We start from the raw sequence: 16,517 nt of genomic DNA, 5'->3' as shown, positions 1-16,517 counted from the left end.
TCTGATGGGGCCAGGAGACCTGCAATCTCCTCCCCCACAGCCTTGGACTCCGGTGTCCGGTTCGCTGTGATGATCAGCTAGGACGAGCTTCTCCAGCTCCAGTCCCTAGCTCCTCTCTCCTCAGTGTCCTGAACTCAACTCTCTGCACTAACTAAACTAATCCCGCCCCCAGATCCAGTTGCCAAGGGGAGGAGCTCCCCTTGCTGGCCTGGAGCCAGGAAAGTGTTGCATGTATTGTGTTCCTGACCAGGAAACCCCTGCTTGCCTCCAGACATGGCATTACTTCTTTTGAGGGAAGCAATACCACTGTGGCATCTAGACCCTTGGGATGCCACAACCGGATCAGCTGACTCCCTAACCACCAATCACAGTCCGACATGTCACGGGCATGCTCAGTGCACTGAATCCTGGACTTAGGCTGTAGCAGCCCTGTTTCCCTTCGCAACCTACGCTTCATGTTGCTAGGAAAAAAGACCCAAGAGACACCTTGTACATCTCGTGCACCAGCTATGCTTTGGGACTGATGACAATACTGAACAGCATCAGCCCCAGCTGCACCAGAATGGGAGACCACAGAATCCACTGACAGCTCTGAACCCATTTCAAATCCAGCAAACACCTAATGCTTGGGACATCTTTTTGGATGAATGAATCCATCTTTTCTTGAAATCGTCACCATTGGCTGCTTACATAAAGGCAAACTTGGAAAGTTTAATTCAGGCACAAGTATGTTTTTCTGCTTATAGAAGATTGATCTCTTAGACCATGAATGAACTATGGAGGCTTGAATAAGATCACAGTGAAAGATCGTTTAACCTTTCATATCAGAGCTCTTTGAATTAAGGAAGCCAACATCTTTATGGAATTAGATCTTCACGCTGCTTACAATATAATTCATATTAAAGAGGGAAAAGGGATAGAAGACAGCATTCAACACCTATCACGGCCATTATGAATACTTGGTCATGCCTTTTTGCCTTTGCCATGCTCCTGCCATGTATCAGCACTTTGTAGATGACATTATCTGCAATGTCATTTACCAGTTTGTGCTGGACAACATTTTTCATTTCTCCAAAGAACTGAACCCTCATCAGTAGCATGCCTGTTTTGTTTTGCATAGACTTTAGCAAAATAATCTGTCCCCAAAACTCAAGAGCTTGCAGAGGTTTTGGCAATTCTGGACTGGTCACAAAGCCCTTGTGTCATTGGTCTGGGTTTGAACCCTTGAGCCTGTGCTTTGTGGTCAGCTTCTCTGTTCACCAAGCCACAGCAGATATACCACTCCACCCAGTGCTTAGTTTCAGGTATCTTCCTTCAGTCTTTATAGGGTAACAGTTGTTTTTATTAACTAATTTGTCTGCCCTATCACCTTTTGGGTGCAGCTTTATATACTTGCCCCCTGCTGATATTTCCTGCTGGTGATAGTCTCTTTTGGATGTTGAGCCATAGTACTGTAGTTTAAGCCAGTCAGTGAAAGATCAGCTAGGGTTATCTCTTTGTTGTTTTTGTTCTTTAACCTGTGCCTATCTTCTGTTTCAATGAGAAGGAGGTGGCTTATTTTTTAACAGTTTGTATTTAATCCCTTTGTTTTTTGTGGTTCGTTTTACTCACTCTGGGATCTTTTCTTTTTTCAGCACACTCTCCCTTATGTAGGCAATTTGCACTCTGCTCTGCCCTCCGGTTCTTTAGGAGGTAAGTGAAGCATTCGATGGCCTTTCAGGAAGCTTAGGTCCGAGTTGCCATTGTCTAGTCTTTCGTGAGGGCTATCTCAGCTCATGCAGACACCACTAGGGACCTCAGGGTCAGTATCTCTAGCCTGTACAGGAACCGGCAGGGTCAGCGTTACCCCAGACTTGAAGCTGCACCTGTGGTACCTGAAGCCTGACACTGCTCTGACGGTACCTGTGCATCAAACTGCACTCGCGGTACCTGAACCCTGCCACAGCTACTGCGGTAACTGAACCCTGGCACTGCTAGCGCGGTGCCTGAGCCTGACACCGCTTCTGCAGTACCTGAGCCTGACACCACTTCTGCAGATTCAGAACCCTTGCTGTCTGAATAGTGCCTGAATCCTGTCTTGCTGGTGACTCCAAATCTTTGTCCGTCCTGCCCAATGACCCAGAACCCGTGTTGTCTGAAAAGTGTTCGAACCCTTTCCTGCCCGTGTCCGTGTCTGCGATTCTGACCCCTGGGTACTGCCTGTGAGTGGTACCTGGTGGCTACCTGCATCCCATGTCTAACTCCACCTTTAGGAGCTCAAGCAAACACGAAATAGCCACTTAGCTACACCCCTCCTAGACAAGCCCGATCCTGTGGAACAGTGGGTCTATGAACCACTCACACCACGTGTGCCCATGACAGAATCCATGTCAAGCATATTGCTCGCTGTTCTACTCTCAGTTTGACTTTATACTCACATGCCATCCACCAGGGAAGAAATGCAGAGCTGATGCCCTCTCTAGGTTTTTTGGTCTGTTTGACACCTTCTCATATGGAGCCTGAATGGCCACTATTTCAATATCTAATAATGTTTCTTTGTATGGATGATTCTTTGTATCAAGCTCTCAACCAGAAAGAATTGTTTTGGATCTATTCTCCACTCCTTGCCAGTCATCTATGGGTCAAACAAATGGCAAAAGATTTATTTTGCTTCTTTTGGCGGCCTATGTGGAAAAAAGATGTTAAAGGAGTTTTGTAGCATCTTTTTCTTTATTAGCCCAGTTCAAATCTTCAGGTCTAGAACCTATTGGTCTTTTGCAGCCATTACCCATTCCACAAAAACACTAGTCCACAATATCCATGGACTATATAATTGACCTTCCGTGTTTTACCTCTATTTAGGCCAGGGATGTCAAACTCAAATACACAGTGGGCCAAAATTAAAAACATGGACAAAGTAGAGAGCCAACCTTGTGACCACAAATTTGGAGTGTCCAGAAGTCAGAGCTAGCGGTCACAAGCTCTCAAAGGGGTTGTCCACTACTTTTACATTGTAGGATAGGGCATCAATGTATGATCGGCCGGGATCCCGCACGCGGCACCCCCGCCGATCAGCTGTTATTGGTGCAGGCAGCGGCAGGCGCCGGCCAGAAGTGCTCACCTGCGGGTCTCTGCCATCAAGTTGTAGTGGCCGCCGTGGTGTACTGCAGATCCGCCTACCATTCAATTGAATAGGAGATGGATGTGCAGTACACCGCGGGGGCCACTATCACTTGACGGCAGAGCCCGCAGGTGAGCAATTCCGGCTGCAGCCGCCGGCACCGATAACAGCTGATCGGCAGGGGTGCCGCGTGCGGGACCCCGGCCGATCATACATTGATGCCCTATCATACAGATAGGGCATCAATGTAAAAGTAGTGGACAACTTCTTTAATATAAGCCTTTGAGAGCCTCGCTCTGGCTCTCAAAGATTTATATTGAGAAGTTACTTCAGGTCCGACCAGCACTCATTGTTGCGATCCAGCAGGTCACAATTAGCAGAAGACGACCAGAGTGGTGTCGAGAACAGAAGTAGACTTTGAGACTGGAAAGTATATTACTAGGGGCAGGGAACATGTATTAGTGATACCACTCTCTGGTGAAATAAAATAAAAAGCCATAGTGGTGCTTTAAAATGCACGACTTGTCCTTTAAAAAGTAATCTCTAATACTACTACATGGACAGTAAAAGAAAGTTATGTCTCTTTTCATGTGGTGAAGTAAAATCTATTTTATTTAATTCCATTAAACATGCATTTTTTTTGTAGTAGTAAAACATAAAAAAAAATATATATATGGCATTGCGGTAATCACTGTAATCATATGACCCATAAAATAAACGTAGAAATTTATGCTGCACAGTCAATTGCTTAAATTTAAACTGGAAAAAAAAATCCTCTCTGCAAAAAAATAAATAAAAAAATAAAATAATAATAAAGACAAAGATAAAATAAAAGACATAAAAAATACCCCAATCCCAACCATGAATAAAGCAAAAAGTTATGGCTTTTGAAATGTAATGCAGTAGAAACGAAAAAAAAAAAATGATTTGTTCTTTTTATACACAATATTTTTTTTTTAACTGTTTATTTAACAATTTTTATTCTTAACACAATAAAATAATTATACATTTAGTTAGTGCATATTAGGAACTTATAGAACATTATTATTGCATCGGACAAAGAATTATCAATGAAGAGTCTTGTCAAAGCCAAAAAGAAAAAGTCCCAAATGCAATGAATGAAGTGATTTCTAAGTTATCCATTCAAACATGAACAATCAAACAATAATACTATGGAGGAGAGGAGGAAAGAAGGGAAGGGGAAGAAAGAAAGAAGAAGAAAGAAAAACAGTACAGTACAACATATTCTTACATCAACCTGGTTATAAAATCATCCCATGGTGCCCAAATTCGATTAAATGCATCAAGCTTGTTATTAATACTTGCAGTAAGATTCTCCATCCGTCTGGTTTTCTTGATGTTCGCTTTGAGTTCTTTAATGATAGGTGGGGATCTTTACTTCCAATGGGAGGCAATAAGGCATTTGGTTGATGTTAATATATAGAGGAGCTGCCTGGCGGGATGTTTTCCCATATATTGTGAGGGGACATTGAGCAAGTAGACCAGAGGATCCAAAGGGACCACAGTACCCAAGATTATTGGATATTCTTAGAATATAAGTGGTAGTGACCCCTCCGCCCCCATGCACCTCCAACATTGGTCAGGTATAGAGGGAAAAATACTATGTAAAATATCTGGAGTGATACCAATGCAGTTAAAATTTTATATTGGTTCTCCTTTTGTGTTACACAAAGAGATGATTTAGCCGCTCTAGACCAGATGATTTGCCAGAGACTGAGAGGTAACTCCCTACCCAGATAATGGGTAGATGCACCATGACAGATCCATCATTTGTGGATCATGAACATTTAGAAAATGTAGAAAAGAGAAGTTACCCAATTCAATCCCATCCAACCTCGAACATTGGTTAACAGCTTGTCCCACTAGACTACCCACTCCACAACAGGGTAGGTCTTTGATGATTGAACCTACAAAAGCAGGAAAGAGGGGTAAAAAAGAGAGGGAAGTGGGTAAGAGAAGTATAAAGAACAAGTAAACCATAATATACAACAACATGTGCCCACAAATAGAATAGTGTCCTCCTTTATATTTAAGCTCTGAAAATGAAACCAGAGCCCAAAAGTGGCTAGGAAAAAACTGAAAAATTACAAAGCTTGTTGATGTCCATCTCTGACATAGGAATCAGTTTCAGGAGACTGACGCTGTGAGGAAAAAGAAAAAGAAAATGGAAAAAAAACAAACCGGAAGATTCTGCAGCAATCAATTAGGCACAAAGCACTGTAAGCAAGATGCCTTCATATACTCTCCAACAGCCATGAGATTCAGATGATTTTTCAAATGCGGTCATGTTTCAATGTAAATTAAGCATTCAGAAGTGCCAGTCCAGTGGCCACCCTCTATGAATGAAATACACTGGTACATCAGATCTGAGTGTCTTTATTGTCTGATATGTTGATGATCCTTATCCTGAGTTGAGCCAGAAGGAGAGGTGCGATGCTTCTTTGCTTGGATCCGATGCGGAGCGGTCAGGTCCCAATTTGGCAGTTTTGGAATTGGAATGTCCAATGCTGAACAAAATTGGTTTAAATTAGCCGGAGGTTTAAGAGGTGCTGAACGACCATTTTCTTTTGGCTGTAAGGCTGAGTGGGAACCCCTCTCTGTATAGAATCTGATTATCTCTCAGGATGTTAGAAGAGGACGTTTCTGAAGAGTAACCCAAGAAAGGTCAGGTAATATTTGAAGGTGTGCTCCACAACTCAAATGACACGTTGCTTCCTAGCATGAAACATTATTTCTTCCTTCAGGCCACAATCTGTTACACAACATGTTATGTCTCGAGGTTGAGGGAAAGATCCTTTCAGATGAAGAGCCCTGTGAGCTATGTACAGTTTGATCACTCGGGTTGCTGGAGCATCTATTTTTTTGTTAAAAATAGCCTGCAAGATTTTTGGAAGATTTTAGAGGTTGTTTCCTCAGGGAGACCTCGAATCCTGATGTTATGTCTGCCACCCCTGTTATCTACGTCTTCCAAGTGTTTTTGATAATCACAAATGGCTTCATGTTGTGACATAACTGTAGATTGTAGTTGAGACACATACAGTTATATGAAAAAGTTTGGGCACCCCTATTAATCTTAAGCTTAATGTTTTATAAAAATTGGTGTTTTTGCAACAGCTATTTCAGTTTGATATATGTAATAACTGTTGGACACAGTTATGTTTCTGCTTTGAAATGAGGTTTATTGTACTAACAGAAAATGAGCAATCTGCATTCAAACAAAATTTGACAGGTGCATAAGTATGGGCACCCTTATCATTTTCTTGTTTTAAATACTCCTACCTACTTTTTACTGACTTACTAAAGCACTTTTTTTGGTTTTGTAACCTCATTGAGCTTTGAACTTCATAGCCAGGTGTATGCAATCATGAGAAAAGCTACTTAAAGTGGCCACTTGCAAGTTGTTCTCCTGTTTGAATCTCCTCTGAAGAGTGGCATCATGGGCTCCTCAAAACAACTGTCAAATGATCTGAAAACAAAGATTATTCAACATAGTTGTTCAGGGGAAGGATACAAAAAGCTGTCTCAGAGATTTAACCTGTCAGTTTCCACTATGAGGAACATAATAAGGAAATGGAAGAACACAGGGACAGTTCTTGTTAAGGCCAGAAGTGGCAGGCCAAGAAAAACATCAGAAAGGCAGAGAAGAAGAATGTTGAGATCAGTCAAGGACAATCCTCAGACCACCTCCAGAGAGCTGCAGCATCAACTTGCTTCAGATGGTGTCACTGTGCATCGGTCAACTATACAATGCACTTTGCACAAGGAGAAGCTGTATGGGAGAGTGATGCGAAGAAGCCGTTTCTGCAAGCACGCCACAAACAGAGTCGGCTGAGGTATGCAAAAGCACATTTGGAGAAGCCAATTTCTTTTTGGAAGAAGGTCCTGTGGACTGATGAAACCAAGATTGAGTTGTTTGGTCATACAAAAAGGTGTTATGCATGGCGTCAAAAAAACACAGCATTCCAAGAGAAACACTTGCTACCCACAGTAAAATTTGGTGGAGGTTCCATCATGCTTTGGGGCTGTGTGGCCAATGCCGGCATCGGGAATCTTGTTAAAGTAGAGGGACGCATGGATTCCACTCAGTATCAGCAGATTCTTGACAATAATATTCAAGAATCAGTGACAAAGTTGAAGTTACGCAGGGGATGGATCTTTCAGCAATACGATGATCCAAAACACTGCTCCAAATCTACTCAGGCATTCATGCAGAGGAACAATTACAATGTTCTGAAATGGCCATCCCAGTCCCCAGACCTGAATATCATTGAACATCTGTGGGATCATTTGAAGAGGGCTGTCCATGCTCGGCGACCAACAAACTTAACTGAACTGGAATTGTTTGGTAAAGAGGAATGATCAAAAATACCTTCATCCAGGATCCAGGAAATCATTAAAAGCTACAGGAAGCGACTAGAGGCTGTTATTTTTGCAAAAGGAGGATCTACTAAATATTAATGTTACTTTTCTGGTGAGGTGCCCATACTTATGCACCTGTCAAATTTTGTTTGAATGCAGATTGCACATTTTCTGTTAGTACAATAAACCTCATTTCAAGGCAGAAACATTACTGTGTCCAACAGTTATTACATGTATCAAACTGAAATAGTTGTTGCAAAAACACCAATTTTTATAAAACATTAAGCTTAAGATTAATAGGGGTGCCCAAACTTTTTCATATAACTGTAGGTCCTTGTTAAATCATGATCTTCCTCCAAAGTTTCAACTCTGTGAGATATAAGCTGAATGTCTCGTCTAAAAGTCACAATCTTTAAGCAACATGTTTCCTTAACTTCAGTTATGAGAAATTTAAAATCTGCTATACTGGGAAGCTGTTTCAGGTACAGGCGCCATTTTCCCTCACCTCCATCTGATGTTCCAGAGTCAGAGTCTGATGAGGATGGCACCCATGTTTGGGGCCTGGGCAAATTGAGACATACTGTATGCTATGGTCACCTCCCTCAAAAATGCATTGAGATTATTTGCAGATAGATAACATTTTTTTGGCCCTTTGTTCTTTTGGTAAAGAGTGAATCTCTTGTAATGTCTGTGACACTGAAGCAACCTGGTGAGATGTGGCACTGTGGGCCTTTTACGGCAGTGGAAGGGGTGGGAAAGTCACTTAGAGGGTGGGGGTGTTGTGGGCCTGAATAAGTCTCAGCCCTTTGTTTTCTCGGATGAACAGCCTGCGGGTCCGTCAGGTCGTCACCCACTGTCAGAGGAGACTAAGAAGAGGATTATGGAGCTTCCTCCATCACCACCGGACTTATGACACTGTCCTCTAAGTCCCGCGATATTGTGAGCGACACCATTACCATGTGTGTGGCAGTCGTGTCTGTCTGTAGATAGACATCCAGGGATCCAGAAACCAAGATACTGGGCGAGGGTGGTATAGTTTTAGTCAGAAGACGATGCAATGTCTTCCTGACCATCTTTAAACTCACTAGACTTATGATAGAAAGACCGTGATGAAAGGCAGTTAGAGAGCAGAGCTCGGTGCCACACGTCTCACTCCATCAGCTTCTGTGAACGCCCCCTTTCTTTTATACATATTATTAGTATACTTAAAGGGGTTGTCCACTACTTGGACAGCCACTTCTAAATCCCTATGTTTCCCTATAGTAAAATAAGAACACCTATACTCCCCTCGGGTGTCGGCACCATTCCAGCGGTGTTGGCTCTGTGTCTCCCAAGGCTCAAGTAACATTGTTATGTCACGCGATCCCTGCGGCCAATCAGTGCTGGCTTCACTCTCCTCTCCTATGGATGTAATTGACATCTGAATAAAGTAAGAGAGAGGCAGCACATCTCACCGCCTCCGGATGCCTTGATTTGTCATAAGGATAGGAGAGTGAACCCAGAGCTAATTGTCTGCAGGGATCGCGTGACATATTAATAACACATGAGCCCCAGGAGAGCCAATGCTGACACCACTGGAATGGTGCCGGCACCAGTGGTGAGTATAAGTGTAAGGCCAGGGCTCCACTATCAGTATTTGGTCAGTATTCGGTCAGTATTTTTTCTCAGGAGTGGGAAACAAAACCAGGAGTGGGTGATAAATGCAGAGTTGGTGCACTTGTTTCTATTATACCTTTTCTCTGATTGTTCTTCACCTGGTTTTGGCTCCCACTCCTGAGAAAAAATACTGACCGAATACCGACTGTAGCGTCGGCGTCTCTGCCCCCTGCCAGGCAGAGACGCCGTCCCCCTTACAGCCACGGTCCTGCTCCGGCATCTCCCGGCCTCCCTGCTGCTGCTGCTGGTGCGCGCAGCTTCCCCGTCACTGTGTTTAGGGCGCGCGTGCACTCCCTCCCTCTTAAAGGAGCAGCGTGCGCCGTCCTAAAAAGTCCCCGGCCAATGGCCGGAGGACTTTCTCTATAAAAGGCTCCTCCTCCAATATGGAGGTGTCCGTACAAGGTTGTTGCTCTGTGATACTTACTTTGCTTCAGCCCTCAGGTCCTCTGCAAGTTAGTCCTGTCCGCCAGCCTGATCTTCAATCCAGTCCGCCAGTCTGACTTCTTTCCAGCCCGACAGTCTACCTACAGCCCTGTCCGCCAGTCTGTCTATGGGCTCTGCCCGCCTGCTTACCTGGAAGCACTTGCCTGTTTCCTGCCGTGCCCGCCAGCCTGCTTACCTGGAAGCACCTGCCTATTACCTGCCATGCCTACTTGCCTGCTTACCTGGAAGCACCTGCCTGTTACCTGTTGTGCCCGCCAGCTTGCCTACCCGGAGCACCCGTCTGGCTATCAGCCGAATCAGCCTGTCTGTCTACCCGGACCACCCGTCAGCCCGCCTGCCATGCTCTTCCGCTGTACCGGTCAGTACCTGGCTTCTGACCCGTGGGAGTCACCTGCTCTCATACAAGGTCGGTCCCAGAGTGGCACCTGGTCCCTCTGCTCGGTGGTCCCTCCCTGGTTCACGGAGTCGATCGAGCCGCCGTGCGACCCTGGTCAGGCCGAGCAGATACTTAGTCACGCCCCTCTGGTCCCTCCTTGCACCGCAGCACAGAGGTTCTACCACCCGGATCAGTAACACCGACCAAATACTGATACTGGGGCTGTGGCCTTATTATTTTACTATGGGTGAAACGTGGTGTTTGAAAAGTTTGAGTTGTTGACAACCCCTTAAAGTACTTATTGGAAGTCTTTTATCCCAAAATGTTAATTGAACCACTTATACAGGTAGATAGGGCGACTATCCCCTATAAAAATCATACCTACTGTATATTCAGTGCCGGTTCTTGCTTTTCTGCTGCTGGAGTTGAAAATTAAAATGGTGACCCTCCCCGCAGTTCAATAGAAACCTGCAGTGAACAAATGCAATTCCATAATTGTTTTTGGGTTTTGCTTTTACAGTATTCATTCATTATTATTTAGTCGCTTTGGGGGACTTAAAACTGCGATCCGACCTCTTATACTATACATTACAATACTATTGTAGTACTGATTAGATGCAGGTGTGGCACCCCAGGGGTCTGGTTGCCACAGTAATAGAAATATTATGTCTGAGAGCAAGTGGGAGGTTTCTCTGGTCAGGAGCCCTAAGCATGCAACACCGCCCGCCCAGACCTGGGAGGGGAGGAATCTGCCCTTATAAACTGGGTCTGGGGCGGGATTAGGTTAGTCAGAGCCTGAAGAGGGAAAGTGACAGCAGGAGCTCTGTAGGAGCAGGAGTGAGTGCCAGGGGCTGGAAGCCAGATAGCTCGCCCTGGCTGAAGATACTAGACCGGATACGGAGTCCGAGGCTATGGGGACATCCAGGTCCAGCAGCAGAATCCAACCGGCAGGGGATTCCAGGTCCTCTGGCCAAAGAAGCCCGGAGGCACGGCTACAAGCAAGGGACCAGCACCGCCATTGTGGAGCAGAGGCTAACAGGAGGCCACAAGTCACCGGCCATATGGGTGAGCACCACACGGTATACTCAGGGACGTGGGCTACTTCTTCCCGCATACAGCAAGGTAGCCAGGAAGAGTGCAGCTAGACGGGGAGGCCTACAACTCCACCTGGCCAGGGGAGATCCTGCTTGCCCTCAGACTGACCAGGCCTCTACTGCTAACCAGTACTCCCGGGAGGGTCTGCTTTATAACACCAGTAAAGACCCTGAACTGCACTGCACGGACTCTGAGTTATTCCTGCTGCGCTCGTGCACCAAAACTCCCATCATCCACACTAACTGCCCTGAGGCTATACTCCTCCCGTGGGGAGTCATCCCATTCTAAGCTGCACACATAATACCAGCCTCAGCGGTCTGCCCTGCAGCGGCGGTCCACACTGACCGCAATCCACGGGTGGCGTAGTCGGACACTTGTTATAACACTAAGACTGCCACTGGTTTGACCGCCCTGGGCACGGACCGGGTCACCGCCACGGAAGACTACAACCCCCAGCAATCCGGCTCCGGGTACTCCCGCACACGTGCATCCACAACACAGGCCCAGGGGGCGAGTCAACTTTGGTGTAGTCGGCAGGATTTTGTGCCTGCAACCACCGGGTACTGCGTGCCTGAAAAAGACTTTTGTACTTACCCGTGGTGAAGTTTCCCGCCGTCCGGAGTCATTTCCCGCCATCGGACGCCATCTTGGGTCGTTTCTGCCGTCTTCCCGCCATCTGCAGCTGCTTCCCGCCATCTTCAGGACGCCGCACGGGAAGAAGAGGGGCGTGGACGCCGAAAGCGCGCGAGATCCGAAGCTCCGCCCCACGCTTCGACGCTGCGTAAGGTCCTGGAAGGGAGGAAGAGCGACGCTGACGTCACAGGAGTGCGACGCAAGGTCCTCAACCCCGAACTGCGGAGCCGCGGCCTACAGACGAAGAGCATCGCAAGGTAGGCCACGGTCCACTAGGGGGGAAGGAGGATGTCGGATACCGAGGGGAGCTCCACCGCCACACCGGCCGCCAGCGGAACCGCTGCAGCGGTCATGCCATTCACCATGCCCTATATCCCGGGGGCAACCTGGCTACCCCAGTACTCAGGGGAGTCACATACCCTAAGTGACTTTAGGGAAAGACTGGATAGCCTCTTCCAGGTATACCCCCTCACGGAAGAGCAAAAAGTGAGCATCCTGGTGGCCCAGTTAATCGGGGCAACCCAAAGGGAGGTAAAGTCCTGGTCACCTGGGAAGAAGAGGACTGTCAGAGAAATATTAGCCCGGCTGAAAGACACATTTGATACCCGAACCTCAGCCGAAATAAAACTCAGATTTTACGGGTGCAAACAGCGGGCACACGAGAGTATAAGAGACTATGCTCTAAACTTACAAGAGGCTCTTAGAGCCATTAAACAGGCAGACCCTGACAGCGTGGGGAATGAAGACAAGCTGTTGACCGAACAATTTATTGAGGGTCTACTGTGCAATGTCCACCGAACCCAGTTGCGAGCAATGGCCTTACAGGACCCTGACCTAGACTTTGCACAGTTCAAGGACAGAGCTATCCGGGTGCTCCGAGAACCGGCACCAGGTGGCGCTGTGACCCACAGGCGCCCTGCTATCATTTATCACCAGGAGACGGCGCCCTTGGCTGCAGGGCCTGTGGGAGCTGATGCGCAGGCTTTGAACAGTAGCCCGGCTACAGACCTGCACCATCAGGTCCAAGAGCTTACTAAAAGCGCTGCCACGCTAACCAGAACTGTGCAATCTTTGCAGGTTTCTTCTCCAGGAAAGATCCAGCTGGCATCTGGTCCGGAGGACGTCCCGTGGCACCGACAGAGGAGGACCCCACCGGCCAGAGGAAGACCCAGCGACAGATACAACGAGGACGGACGACCCATCTGCCGCCGCTGCAATCAACCCGGACATATGGCAACGTACTGTCATTTAAACGGGCACAACCTGGGGTAGAGGGCCAACCCCCAGGCTTAAGATCATCAGGCCCATCGAACTGGCGTGACAAATACGTAGGGGGACTTCCGGTCTTGCCTGTGGTACTGGACGGCATTCCTATGAGTGCCCTACTGGACACCGGGTCACAGGTCACCACCATTCCGTACGTGCTCTTTAAGCAGTACTGGAATGACTCGGACATAACCCGCTACCCAGATGACGACCTGAGCATTATCGCCAGCAATGGTCAGCCCGTGCCACAGATAGGATTTAAAGAGGTGACCATCAAGGTCGGTAAAGTTGAACTGCCGGCACAAGGACTGATCATTGTGGACATTGATCTTCGCGAGAGTCACCCAAAAATAACCCTAGGTACTAACGTAATTGAAAACTGTCTTGCAGAGGTGATTCTTATTTTGCAACAGGTTGCCAAGAACGCCAGTTCCAGCCAGCAGCGTGTGCTCCAAAAAGAGATCCGGGCACTGATGAAGCGGCAACAAGTGGAACTATCTGGTGGTGAGATAGGTAGCGTGAGAATGTGTAACCCGTTCCCTATTGCCATGCCCCCAAAAAGTGAGATGATGATTTGGTGCCGGGCGGCTATTGGTCTGAGAGGTAGAGACTACCAAGCAGTGGTAGAACCCGTCTATTCAGACAGTAGGCCCACCATTTTGACAGCACGGGGGGTGGTCGATGTACGCCACGGGAGGGTACCAGTCCGCATCATAAATATCGGGGAGAGAGAAGTATACCTGCCCCGGTATGCTACGCTAGCCAAATTGTTCACCATCAACCAGAATTCTGTACAGGCCGTGGAACCCTTGCCTCCATCTCAACCAGAGGAAGGTAACGGCTCTAAGAGACCAATGGAGGACTGGTGTCAGCAGCTGAATTTGGGTACTGACTCCACTCCCTCACACCAAAAACAGGGAGTCTATCGGGTGGTTCAAGAGTACGAGAGAGTGTTTAGTAAACACCCGCTAGACTTCGAGCGAGTAAAGGGGGTAGAACATCACATCCCCACGGGAGACCATCCTCCCATAAAGGAGAGATACCGACCCGTACCCCCTGCACACTATCAACACGCCAAGGGGATGCTAAAGGACATGAAGGAGGCTGGGGTAATCAGGGACAGCTATAGCCCCTGGGCAGCTCCACTAGTCTTAGTGAAAAAGAAAGACAACACCATGAGAATGTGTGTGGACTACAGAAAGGTCAACCGTATCACACACAAAGATGCGTACCCGTTACCTAGAATAGAAGAATCTTTAGCTGCACTAAAATCTGCTAACTTCTTCTCCACTTTGGATCTCACTAGCGGGTACTGGCAGGTTCCTGTAGCAGAGGCGGACCGGGAGAAGACCACATTCACCACCCCGATGGGTCTCAGCGAATTTAACTGTATGCCATTCGGGCTCTGCAACGCACCAGGAACCTTCCAACGGTTGATGGAATGCTGTGTGGGACACCGGAACTTCAAGAAGGTCCTATTATACCTGGACGATGTCATCGTGTATTACAAGACCTACGAGGACCACCTGAAACACCTGGCCGAAGTGTTTGAAGCCCTGGCAGGCTACGGCCTAAAGGTGAAACCCTCCTAGTGTCACTTCCTGAAACCAAAAGGTGCAATACCTGGGACACGTGGTGAGTGCTGACGGAGTGGCTCCCGACCCCGATAAGATCACCGTGATTAAAGACTGGCCAAGACCCTCCAGCATAAAGGAAGTGCGGCAGTTCCTGGGGTTGGTAGGCTACTTCCGAAGATTCATTCCCAGTTTCACCAAAATAGCAGCCCCTATGCAGGACCTCCTGATAGGTCAATCTCGGAAAGCCAAAAACCAGAAGCCGCCCTTCAGGTGGGAAAAGCTGGAAGAGGAGTCCTTCTGCCAGCTGAAGATGGCCCTCACGGGGGATGAAATCCTGGCATATCCTGACTACAGCCAGCCCTTTATCCTCCACACGGACGCAAGCAACATCGGGTTAGGAGCCGTACTGTCCCAGATCCAGCAGGGGAAAGAACGGGTAATCGCTTACGCCAGCCGAAAGCTACGGCCCACGGAGAGGAACCCTGAGAATTATAGCTCATTCAAGCTGGAGTTCCTGGCAGTGGTGTGGGCAGTGACCGAAGGTTTCAAGCATTACCTTGCCTCTTCCAAATTCACCGTGTACACGGATAACAACCCGTTGACACACCTGGACACTGCAAGGCTCGGTGCCCTGGAACAGAGATGGATGGATGGCCCGCCTGTCCAACTATGAATTCACCATGAAATACCGGGCGGGACGCTCAAATGCCAATGCGGATGCCCTGTCTAGAATGCCAAACTTACCGGACGTAGGGGAAGATCCAGAAGATCTGGAAGAAGTCGAGCTCCCTGCGTTCCACCGTCATGGGATTACCCTGTATTCCCACCGTGTGAAGGACAGGCGCTCTGTGACGTTCAATCCCTTGACCCACTACAGCTGGGCGGAAACGCAAGACAGTGATCCCGCAGTCCGTTTGGTGAAGGAAATGCTGACACAGGCCGATGCCCGTCTTGACCCAGACGCTCCGGAGGAGACCAAGCAACTGTGGAAGGAGAAAAGTAAGCTGTTTCTCTACAGGGAGAAGCTGTGCCGGAGAATGGTTAACTCTCGAACACATGAGTTGACTTGGCAGGTAGTGGTCCCAAGACGAGACGCGGCTATGGTTCTGGAGGCATACCACAACGGAGCAGGACATTTTGGATGGAAGAAGCTGGAGTTCTTGTTGCGTGAACGGTTCTACTGGGTAGGCATGAGAGGAGCCATCGAGAGGTGGTGCAGAGACTGTGGCCAGTGCAACCTAAGAAGAAAGGACCGTGCCAGCCAGAAGACTCCCCTGCAGCCCATCAGACAGCCACTGGAACTGGTAGCCCTGGACCATGTGAAACTGGCTCCAAGCAGATCTGGGTATGTCTACGCCCTCACAATCGTAGATCACTACTCCCGGCTCTTTCTGTTCTTCAAAAGTTGGGAGGTATGTCTATACTGTGCCCTCTCCTCCCCTTCCCCTCACCTATAGTAAATATACATTGAATCTTCAGCTCCATAGAGTACGTATCTTTCCCACCATTTTGGCTTCCTCCACAGCAACGTCAGCAGCGTGATGTGATGAGGAAACCTCATCATACCGCTGCATTTCGGGAAGGGGAGCTGACTAGTGCACCTCAGCCCCTGGGGTGCTGCAGCGCCACTTGTATCTTCATTTACATTTGTGTCTTTCAGAAGCAAATACAATTGAATACAACAAACAGGAGAGCAGCAGCGTCTCACTCCAGGGGGATGGCAAAATGTCGCCCCCTGAGAGACACCTGAGATCACTGCTTGGATCGAGATGCTCATCTCTTCTCATGGCACAAGCGGACCTACCTGTAGTATAGATTTCAGTGATTATGTCACCAAAAAAAAGCATTTTATTTTGTATGCAAATTTGGGGGCTTTGGTACACCCTTGCCATGGCCAGTGGTTCAGTGCACCGTTACGCCCCCTCAATTTGCGTACTGATCACTACATGACATCTTGATTGACAGAGATCAACTATCCGCTGCCTGCACT

The sequence above is a fragment of the Phyllobates terribilis genome, unplaced genomic scaffold (assembly GCF_046119375.1).
Source record: "Phyllobates terribilis strain yellow unplaced genomic scaffold, ASM4611937v1 Scaffold_13__5_contigs__length_258822181, whole genome shotgun sequence".
In the NCBI taxonomy this organism is placed as follows: Eukaryota; Metazoa; Chordata; class Amphibia; order Anura; family Dendrobatidae; genus Phyllobates; species Phyllobates terribilis.
The sequence above is the reverse complement of the archived record's forward strand: the minus strand, read 5'-3'. Positions refer to the sequence as shown.